Raw genomic sequence first — 10,484 nt, forward strand, 5'->3', positions numbered from 1 at the left:
AATTTCAGTCTCAGAGACCAGCAGCACTCCATTTAGCTGTGCAAACAAACAAAAACCCTAGTCATCCAAAGAACAACGACATGCTACAGAACAGCTTCCTTTTGCACACTTGCTTTCATAGCCCTTCCCAGTCTTTCCCCGTGAGTGCAGCTGCTTGCTTGTAAGTGAACTTTTGCTGATTTCTCAAATCAGCGAATACAGCAAAAATGAATTGACAGTGAGCAGTTCCACATCTCGAGCATCAGGAATCAGATTGTGCATTTGCATTGTAAAACTACATATTGTGGGTCTGATTCACGTCACTCCATTGATGTCAACGGGCCTCATTCTCCACTGTCCAATAAAAGATATGACCTCACCCACCTTGTCTCTCAAATATCCTGGGACCAACATGGCTACCACTACACTGCACTGCATTGCCCCAGTGTAGTCATTTCCACCAAGTGCAAATTGGATGTGTGCTACATTTTCTTGTCTCCCTGTCAGAGTGACATAAAAACCCCTACTAAGAATAGGATCATTTTTTGGAGTCCCTTGAGCAGTGGTTCCCAAACTTCTTACTAAGGTGACCCACCAGCTGCATTTTATCTTTTTTTTTTTTTTTTTTTTTTGTGACCCACCATTACATATAAGCACCCTGTACCCTGGCACTTCCCCTGTGGGTCAGTGCAGGGCAGGCTCACTCTCCAACATCCCCACATGGGGCCTCCCCTCTGCACTGGGCCAGGAGAAATGTACATTTACCTTAGCCAGGGCCCATTTATGAGTTAATCTAGCCCTGCATGTGGTGACCCATCTAGAGCCTTCCTGTGACCCACTGGTGATTTGGGACCCACCATTTGGGAAACACTGCCCTAGAGAACCCTGATGATAATGGTGCAAAGGTCATGGTGCTTAGAGCATGGCTCTGGGAATCAGAAGCTCTGGGTTCTATATCCAACTCTGACACCCACTGTGTGACCTGGGAGAAATCACTTAGCCTCTGTAAACAGTATCCTTATCTGTAAAATGGGGATAATTATTGTGACATTCTGTACCTTGGGGGAGCACGCTATAAGCCTCCACATTCCTCATCTGTATATAATTGTGATATTACATATAAAGCATGCCTTGGAAGGTATCAGGGGAAAGGTTATGATCTGCTGAAAGTCATTTTTCTATCCAAAAATGTATCTCATTAATGCATGTGAAGTTATGAGAATTTTGTTGTATGGTTGTCACTAAAACATGCTGTAAATTGGGGGATCAGCCAGATATTCGCTCCCCAGAGGCAACAGCAAGGAAAGTAGCCAACACCCAGGTGGGGTATGAAACAACTCATCAACAACCATTGTCCAGCAAGGGAGCTACAATTCAATGACTCACCTGCATGAGGCCACACCAAGGGGATTGCTCAACTTTGCCTGCAGACTCAGCAGTGCCCCCCAGACATGCCTGGACTTGTGTTCTACAAGCACATGGAGTGGATTGAGGGTATAAAACTGAACACAGGGGGCCCAGGCTTGGCCCTTCTCCATCCCCCACCTATGCTGCAAGCAACTAAGACACTGAGAAGAAGACAAGACTCCAGCAGAGGAGATTGTCCCAGATTTCAAGGGTGAAATCTGTATACTAAGGACTGCAATATCCAGTGGGGTGAGAAAAACTGCTTAATTTAGTTGTTGCCCAGTCTAACAGGGCTGAGAGTTTGGCCTGCGTGGTTATATTTTATTTCTTTTGGTAACTAACTCTGACTTTTTGCCTAGTACTTAATATCACTTAAAATCTGTCTTTTATGGTCAATAATTTTGTTTTACTGTTTATCTTTACCAGTGAGTTTGTATGACGTGTGGGGCAAATCTGCTCAGGGTACAAAGGCTGGTGTATCTCCACTTTCCATTGTTGAAGTGGTGAACTAATTAATAAATTTGCACTGCTCATCTTGAGCAGTGCAAGATGGTATATTCCTGGGGTACAGTTCTGTGAGCTGGGGGGATTTGTCTCAGGTGCCTTTCTCTGTGTGATTCATGAGTGGCTCCGGGAGCATTCATGCAATCTCGCTGGGTGTGGGGTCATCACATGTGGTTGTGCTGAGTGATAACAGTGCCTGGAGGGGTTGCTGCTGGTCACTAGTAAGGCATTGTGAAAGACAGCCCAGGCTGGAGAGAGTTAAGAGGGCACAGCGGTCCCATGATCCCAGGCTGCACCCCAGGGGGATCCCGTCACAATTATTATTATTTATTTGCACTGCAGTAGCATTTAGGAGCCCCAGTCGTGAACCAGAACTCCATTGTGCTAGATGCTGTGCAAACACGGAACAAAAGGACTGTTCCTGTCCCAAGAGCTCACAGTTAAAATGGATATCACAGCTACGGTAATACTTACACACGTTCATAATGCACTTATGAGACCCTTGGATGAAACACTTTGTACAGAAGTGAAAAGCATTACGTCTTTGTCGTGTAAGCTCAGCGAACCGAGGGACTCAGACAATCACATCCCTTTTTATTAGAAGGGATGTGAGTTAAGTAAAATTCTAGTATTTAAAGGGGGAGCCTTTTTTATGGCAATGTTTTAAAACATGTTCCATCCTTACTGCCTTTTATTTTGAAACTAGAATACTGAGCTTCCTCTGTCCCAACACACATACACAGAGAACATTAAAAGGGATGTCCAGAGAGAGGACATACAAATGTTGTTGGACAACCTGGTGTAAAATTACTAATTGAGTATATTCTGATTTAATCTTTGTTTTCATCTTTCTGCTTTCCAAATAATCAGAAAGCTATGGGCTCTGATCTGAAGCCCTCTAAAGTCCATGGGGAATCTTTCCATTGCCTCTGGCCTTTGAATCAGGCACATAGTACTTATGATATCTACAAAGATGATTATGCACAATGAAACAAACAGTGTTAGGGGAAAATAAATGCTAGAATAAGTCTTTACAGTCAGAGAAAAGGGTATTAATTGGATATTCGTTATCACAATCAATTAAAATCATTATAAAGGGAATGTCTGCATCTTTGGCCACCATTTTACCAAGCCATCTTTTAAGGCTGTTTTATGTGTATAAACAACCATTTGCTTGTAAATTGCACAGTCGGGGGACTTTAGCCCTATTACACTTCCTACAGGACATGCCTCCAGGTAATTAGAATGTGAACAATTCACTGGTTTTAAGGGTCTCTCCATTACCCCGTTCACACAGGAGACCGTTTGGAAGCACTCAGAAACTAGAAAATATGCCTTTATTCCCAGTTCAAGGGCTAGATGGTCAGATTTGTCCTAGCCCAGGAGCCCTGTGCACAGAAAAGTTCTAATCATTGACAAATCCCCCGTTCAGCAGCAATATCAATGAATGCAGTAAAACATACCTAGTGTTCAAGCATTCACCTCTGTACCCCAGGTTGGCATGTGCTGGAAATTAAGGCCCACATTTTCAGAAAAGTATAAGTCTAAGAGTTCATGGCTGGATTTACTGTAGGTGTCATAAATATAAAGGGAAGGGTAAACCCCTTTAAAATCCCCTCCTGGCCAGAGAAAAAAATCCTCTCACCTGGAAAGGGTTAAGAAGCTAAAGGTAACCTCGCTGGCACCTGACCAAACTGACCAATGAGGAGACAAGATACTTTCAAAAGCTGGGAGGAGGGAGAGAAACAAAGGGTCTCAGTCTGTCTATATGTTGGTTTCTGCCAGGGAGAGACCAGGAATGGAGTCTTAGAACTTTTAGTAAGTAATCTTGCTAGGTATGTGTTAGATTATGATTTCTTTAAATGGCTGAGAAAAGAATTGTGCTGAATAGAATAACTATTTCTGTCTGTGTATCTTTTTTGTAACTTAAGGTTTTGCCTAGAGGGGTTCTCTATGTTTTGAATCTAATTACCCTGTAAGGTATCCACCATCCTGATTTTACAGGGGGGATTTCTTTATTTCTATTTACTTCTATTTCTATTAAAAGTCTTCTTGTAAGAAAACTGAATGCTTTTTCATTGTTCTCAGATCCAAGAGTTTGGGTCTGTGGTCACCTATGCAAATTGGTGAGGCTTTTTATCCAACATTTCCCAGGAAAGGGGGGGTGCAAGTGTTGGGAGGATTGTTCATTGTTCTTAAGATCCAAGGGTCTGGGTCTGTAGTCACCTAGGCAAATTGGTGAGGCTTTTTACCAAACCTGGTCCAGGAAGTGGGGTGAAAATATCCAAAATCCAGTTGAGATTTTTTTGAACTAGAAATACAGATTTTAAAAAGGAAACTTTTTTTTCCTTTGGAAAGGAAGTCCAGAAAGCAGCTGAAACTGAAAGCAGCTTGTTTTTTCTCTGTTTGGGGAAAGAGCAGAGACAAAAGGGGATTATCTTTGGAATTGCAGGTTTTCTTTGCCTGGAGGCAGGGTACTTAACTCCTGCAGGGAAATTCACAGTCTTCCAACCCAGAGTATTTTTTTCCCCTAAAAGTAAATGGGGGGGGGGGGGTGTTCTACCCATTTGCCTGGAGACAAAAGTGGCAGGGGCTTTTTTTTTTTTTTTTGGATTTTGATTTTTTACAAGGAGCACAAGTTTGAAAAGGAATTTTTTTTCCTTTGGGCTGCTGGTAAGCAGGTTTCCAAGTAGTTGGAGGTTTTTTTGCTTTGATTTGGAGCCAGAGCAGAGACAAAGGGAATTGTCCTTTTCTGTAGGCTGACAATCACTATCAGAGAATAGGTATTCTATTCCAGCACAGCAAAATTTTACAGCCAAGTTTTGTTTGTTTATTTCTAAACCTCGGGTGTAAAGTTAGTTAAAAACAGACAGGTTAGAATGACAAAATCCACAGCTCGACAAAAGCTGGAATTAGCCAGATTTCAGGCTGAGGAAAGACAAAGGGAACATGAAAGACAGATAGAACTCATGCGGCTGAAGAAGGAGGAGAAGGAACAAGAAAGGGAGGCAGCGAAAGAGGCAGAACAACACCAAGCGGCTGCTCACAGGAGAGCTATGGAAGCAAGGGACAAAGAACTGGAGGAGAAGGAAAAAGAGAGGAAGTATGTGGAGGAGATGGAGAAGATAAAGGCTCAGCAGAATATCCCAACAAACCCTAGCAAACCCTTCTCCAAGTACCACTTCCCATCCCAGAAAGTTCCCCACCTACAAGGCAGGCGATGATACTGAGGCTTTCCTAGAAAACTTTGAAAGGACCTGCCTTGGGTACAACATCTCTACTGACCAATACATGGTAGAGCTGAGGCCGCAGCTCAGTGGACCCTTAGCTGAGGTGGCAGCTGAAATGCCTAAAGAACACATGAACAAGTATGAACTGTTTAAATCCAAGGCAAGAGTCAGAATGGGGATAACACCCGAGCAATCTCGTCAGAGGTTCAGAGTCCTAAGGTGGAAACCAGACGTGTCATTTACCCAACATGCCTACCACATTGTGAAACATTGGGATGCCTGGATATCAGGAGCAAGTGTTGAATCTCCAGTAAATTTGCCCTTCCTAATGCAAATGGAACAATTCTTAGAGGGTGTTCCTGAGGAAATAGAAAGATACATTCTAGATGGGAAGCCCAAAACTGTAATCGAGGCAGGAGAGATTGGAGCCAGATGGGTGGAGGTGGCAGAGAAGATGAAAACTGGCCGCAGTTGGAGTGGAGACCAGAAGGGACAACCCCAGACCACACCCTATCACCAGGGGCGGCCCAAAGCCCCACATACCTCCCAAAGAACCCTCCACACCCCTTATCGTCCCACCACCCCGTTCTCCAGCAACCCACCTCGCCCCAGTGACCCATCAGCTGGATGATGTTTTAAATGTAATGAGCTGGGGCATGTAAAGGCCAACTGCCCCAAGAACCCCAACAGATTACAGTTCATTGCACCGGGATCACACCAGAGGTCCGCAGGCCCAGATACCTCCCAGATACCCTTGGAGCGGAGGGAAACTGTGAGTGTGGGCGGGAAGAAGGTCACTGCGTGGAGGGACACCGGAGCACAAGTGTCAGCTATCCATGCTTCCTTAGTGGACCCCAATTTAATCAACCTAGAGATCCAAGTGACAATTCAACCCTTCAAGTCCAACTCATTCAATTTGCCTACAGCCAAGTTGCCTGTCCAGTACCAGGGCTGATCAGGAACGTGGACTTTTGCAGTCTATGATGATTATCTCATCCCCATGCTGTTGGGGGAAGACTTGGCCAATCATATGAAGCGGGCCAAGAGGGAGGGAATGGTCACCTGTAGCCAGGCTAAACAAGCCATGATGCCTAGCTCTATTCTGGAAACTTCTATCAGGACCCAGTCAGAGAGGATGGACCCGGACCCCAGGCCAATGTCTGCAACAGCAGTAGTGGATCCAGTCCTAGAGACCCAGACGAAACCAGTCCCAGAACTGGAACCAGCCGAACAACCAACACCAGACCCATTGTCAGCACTGAATCCAGTACTTGCAACCTCAACACCAGAGGGCCCCACCGAACCTGAACTGGCAGCAGCCCATAACCCTACACAAGAGGCTCAGCCAGAGCCTGAATCCCAACATAGTGCATCAGCGGAGAGCGGTTCACAGTCAACAGAAACAGCCCCATCACCTACATCGCTTCCAGAGGGACCAAGCCTAGGTCCACAATCCCATGAGGAACTGATGTCTCTAACATCAAGGGAACAGTTCCAGACTGAACAGGAAGCAGATGAAAGCCTCCAGAGAGCTTGGACGGCGGCACGGAGCAACCCACCGCCTCTCAGCTCTTCTAATCGATCCAGGTTTGTTGTAGAAAGAGGACTTTTATACAAGGAAACTCTTTCTGGGGGACACCAGGAAGACTGGCATCCTCAGAGACAGTTGGTAGTTCCAACTAAATACCGGGCCAAGCTCTTGAGCTTAGCCCATGATCACCGTAGTGGCCATGCTGGGGTGAACAGGACCAAAGACCTGTTTGGGGGGGTCATCCCACTGGGAGGGAATGGGCAAGCATGTTTCTACCTATGTCCGGTCTTGTGAGGTGTGCCAAAGAGTGGGAAAACCCCAAGACCAGGTCAAAGCCCCTCTCCAGCCACTCCCCATCATTGAAGTTCCATTTCAGCGAGTAGCTGTGGATATTCTGGGTCCTTTTCCGAAAAAGACACCCAGAGGAAAGCAGTACATACTGACTTTCATGGATTTTGCCACCCGATGGCCGGAAGCAGTAGCTCTAAGCAACACCAGGGCTAAAAGTGTGTGCCAGGCACTAGCAGACATTTTTGCCAGGGTAGGTTGGCCCTCCGACATCCTCACAGATGCAGGGACTAATTTCCTGGCAGGAACTATGGAAAACCTTTAGGAAAGCTCATGGGGTAAATCACTTGGTTGCCACTCCTTACCACCATCAAACAAATGGCATGGTGGAGAAGTTTAATGGAACTTTGGGGGCCATGATACGTAAATTCGTAAATGAGCACTCCAATGATTGGGACCTAGTGTTGCAGCAGTTGCTCTTTGCCTACAGAGCTGTACCACACCCCAGTTTAGGGTTTTCCCCATTTGAACTTGTATATGGCCGTGAGGTTAAGGGGCCATTACAGTTGGTGAAGCAGCAATGGGAGGGATTTACACCTTCTCCAGGAACTAACATTCTGGAGTTTGTAACCAACCTACAAAACACTCTCCGAACCTCTTTAGCCCTTGCTAAAGAAAACTTACAGGATGCTCAAAAAGAGCAAAAAGCCTCGTATGATAAACATGCCAGAGAGCGTTACTTCAAAGTAGGGGACCAGGTCATGGTCTTAAAGGCGCTCCAGGCCCATAAAATGGAAGCATCGTGGGAAGGGCCATTCACATTCCAGGAGCGCCTGGGAGCTGTTAATTATCTCATAGCATTCCCCACCTCCAACCGAAAGCCTAAGGTGTACCATATTAATTCTGTAAAGCCCTTTTATTCCAGAGAATTAAAGGTTTGTCAGTTTACAGCCCAGGGAGGAGACGACTCTGAGTGGCCTGAAGGTGTCTACTACGAAGGGAAATGTGCTGGTGGTGTGGAAGAGGTGAACCTCTCCATGACCCTTGGGCGTATGCAGCGACAGCAGATCAAGGAGCTGTGCACTAGCTACGCGCCAACATTCTCAGCCACCCCAGGACTGACTGAATGGGCATACCACTCCATTGACACAGGTAATGCTCACCCAATTAGGGTCCAACCTTACCGGGTGTCTCCTCAAGCTAAAACTGCTATAGAACGGGAGATCCAGGATATGTTACAGATGAGTGTAATCCGCCCCTCTGGAAGTGCATGGGCATCTCCAGTGGTTCTAGTTCCCAAACCAGACGGGGAAATACGTTTTTGCGTGGACTACCGTAAGCTAAATGCTGTAACTCATCCAGACAACTATCCAATGCCATGCAGAGATGAACTATTAGAGAAACTGGGACGGGCCCAGTTCATCTCTACCTTGGACTTCACCAAGGGGTACTGGCAGGTACCGCTAGATGAATCTGCCAAGGAAAGGTCAGCCTTCACCACACATCTCGGGCTGTATGAATTTAATGTACTCCCTTTCGGGCTGCGAAATGCACCCACCACCTTCCAAAGACTTGTAGATGGTCTCCTAGCGGGATTAGGAGAATATGCAGTTGCCTACCTTGACGATGTGGCCATATTTTCGGATTCTTGGGCAGACCACCTGGAACATCTACACAAAGTCCTTGAGCGCATAAGGGAGGCAGGACTAACTGTTAAGGCTAAGAAGTGTCAAATAGGCCTAAACAGAGTGAACCACCTTGGACACCAGGTGGGTCAAGGAACTATCAGCCCCCTACAGGCCAAAGTGGATGCTATCCAAAAGTGGCCTGTCCCAAAGTCAAAGAAACAGGTTCAATCCTTCTTAGGCTTGGCCGGTTATTACAGACGATTTGTACCACAATACAGCCAAATCGCCGCCCCACTGACAGACCTAACCAAAAGGAAACAGCCAAATGCTGTTCAGTGGACCGAAAAGTGTCAGAAGGCCTTTAACAAGCTTAAAGCGACACTCATGTCTGATCCTGTACTAAGGGCCCCAGACTTTGACAAACCGTTCCTAGAAACCACAGATGCGTCCGAGCGTGGTGTGGGAGCAGTTTTAATGCAGAAAGGACCTGATCAAGAATTCCACCCTGTAGTGTTTCTCAGCAAAAAACTGTCTGAGAGGGAAAGCAACTGGTCAGTCACTGAAAAAGAATGTTACACCATTGTCTAAGCTCTGGAAAAGCTACGCCCATATGTTTGGGGACGGCGTTTCCACCTGCAAACTGACCATGCTGCACTGAAGTGGCTTCACACCGTCAAAGAAACTAACAAAAAACTTCTTCGGTGGAGTTTAGCTCTCCAAGATTTTGATTTCGACATCCAACACATCTCAGGAGCTTCTAACAAAGTGGCTGATGCACTCTCCAGTGAAAGGTTTCAGAGTAACAGCCGTGTTAGTCTGTATTCGCAAAAAGAAAAGGAGGACTTGTGGCACCTTAGAGACTAACCAATTTATTAGAGCATAAGCTTTCGGGAGACTAACCAATTTATTAGAGCATAAGCTTTCGAGAGACTAACCAATTTATTAGAGCATAATTGGTTAGTCTCTAAGGTGCCACAAGTCCTCCTTTTCTTTCTCCAGTGAAAGTTTCCCAGAATCAACTGGTTAAAATCGTCCTTGAGATGTAGAAAATATTGTTAGTCTTTATGTACTTGGTAGTATATTTTGAGATACATGTGTCTTATTAACTCTGTTTTCCTAGAGCTCCAGGAAGAAATCCCAGCCAGTGTTTCACCCTAGCTGAGATTTGGGGGGTGTGTCATAAATATAAAGGGAAGGGTAAACCCCTTTAAAATCCTCTCCTGGCCAGAGAAAAAAATCCTCTCACCTGGAAAGGGTTAAGAAGCTAAAGGTAACCTCGCTGGCACCTGACCAAACTGACCAATGAGGAGACAAGATACTTTCAAAAGCTGGGAGGAGGGAGAGAAACAAAGGGTCTCAGTCTGTCTATATGCTGGTTTCTGCTGGGGATAGACCAGGAATGGAGTCTTAGAACTTTTAGTAAGTAATCTAGCTAGGTATGTGTTAGATTATGATTTCTTTAAATGGCTGAGAAAAGAATTGTGCTGAATAGAATAACTATTTCTGTCTGTGTATCTTTTTTGTAACTTAAGGTTTTGCCTAGAGGGGTTCTCTATGTTTTGAATCTAATTACCCTGTAAGGTATCCACCATCTTGATTTTACAGGGGGGATTTCTTTATTTCTATTTACTTCTATTTCTATTAAAAGTCTTCTTGTAAGAAAACTGAATGCTTTTTCATTGTTCTCAGATCCAAGGGTTTGGGTCTGTGGTCACCTATGCAAATTGGTGAGGCTTTTTATCCAACATTTCCCAGGAAAGGGGGGGTGCAAGTGTTGGGAGGATTGTTCATTGTTCTTAAGATCCAAGGGTCTGGGTCTGTAGTCACCTAGGCAAATTGGTGAGGCTTTTTACCAAACCTTGTCCAGGAAGTGGGGTGCAAGGTTTTGGGAAGTATTTTGGGGGGAAGGATGCGTCC

Source organism: Lepidochelys kempii, chromosome 10, assembly GCF_965140285.1.
Source record: "Lepidochelys kempii isolate rLepKem1 chromosome 10, rLepKem1.hap1, whole genome shotgun sequence".
Lineage (NCBI taxonomy): Eukaryota > Metazoa > Chordata > Testudines > Cheloniidae > Lepidochelys > Lepidochelys kempii.